Raw genomic sequence first — 1,372 nt, 5'->3', positions numbered from 1 at the left:
TGTTTGGGACATCTCATTTATGTGTTTACGTTTGTGTGCAGGAAATTCATTGGTAAGAAATTTATTTTAAATGCTATCTCACCGTTTCATCTGTCCGTGACAGGTGAACTTCCCACACAAAGTGCAAAACAATTTCTTAGTCTTATAATTTTGCGGACTTCAACAAGTAGATGCGGTCCTTGGATCATTCTTTCCCTGGCTGCAACATGACAGGTGTCTTTTGAGACCGCGTGGAGGGAGGGAAGAAAATCTTCAGAAAACTCAAGACAGGTTGGAAAGCTATAATGTAATGTGTCCAGAGTCCAAGCGCTTGCTTCACTGCAGAAAAAAAATCACAGAAGACAAAACTGCTAGGATGACTGCTGCAAAAGAGGGATCTCCAGAACATGAGTGTCGCTCGGTTGCAACCAACACACATCTCCTGGATCATTTCATTGACTGCATGGCTGCAGCGAGAATTTTTTTTTTTTTTTTTTTTTTTTTGCTGTTGTTGATTGATTTCTTCATCTTCTTCTTCTGCGTTCGTGGGCTGCAACTTCCACGTTCACTCGTATGCACACGAGTGGGCTTTTACGTGTATGACCGTTTTTACCCCGCCATGTAGGCAGCCATACTCCGTTTTCGGGGGTGTGCATGCTGAGTATGTTCTTGTTTCCATAACCCACCGAACGCTGACATGGATTACAGGATCTTTAACGTCCGTATTTGATCTTCTGTTTGCATATACACACGAAGGGGGTTCAGGCACTAGCAGGTCTGCACATATGTTGACCTGGGAGATCGTAAATATCTCCACCGTTTACCCACCAGGCGCCGTCACCGTGATTCGAACCCGGGACCCTCAGATTGACAGTCCAACGCTTTAACCACTCGGCTATTGCGCCCGTCGTTGATTGATTTCTAGACTGGACCATTTATCATTTTCCTTCAACAAGGAAAAAGTGTCATGTTTCTGACGACTGACTGTAGCCAGGTCTCTCTGTTCCATCACTGCTTATGTTTTTCAGCAGCAGCGAAAAAGCTTTGGTGTTTTGGACCCCCTGTGTTTGTTTTCTCTGCATCAAAGGGAAAGTGATCATCTCCAATACCACTGTCTCTTTTTATGCAGCAAACAGGTGTTCATTGTTAGAGTCACTGGTTGCATACATACCACAAAAAAGTACGTGGTCCTCTTCTGAATCCTACGAGAGTAGGCCCATTATATCCCTGTCTTTTTGAGTCATGTGTCTGAACTAATGAGTACATTACTTTTTCTTTTACAGAACCGTTCACATTAAGAAATAAAGATGAGGCATTCCGTTGAACGATATTTTAACTCATTTACTTTTTTTGACATGGTGTTGGCAGTGCAGAATATACAGCCAATTATATA

This window comes from Babylonia areolata, chromosome 24 (genome assembly GCF_041734735.1).
Source record: "Babylonia areolata isolate BAREFJ2019XMU chromosome 24, ASM4173473v1, whole genome shotgun sequence".
NCBI classification, from domain to species: domain Eukaryota; kingdom Metazoa; phylum Mollusca; class Gastropoda; order Neogastropoda; family Buccinidae; genus Babylonia; species Babylonia areolata.
The sequence above is the reverse complement of the archived record's forward strand: the minus strand, read 5'-3'. Positions refer to the sequence as shown.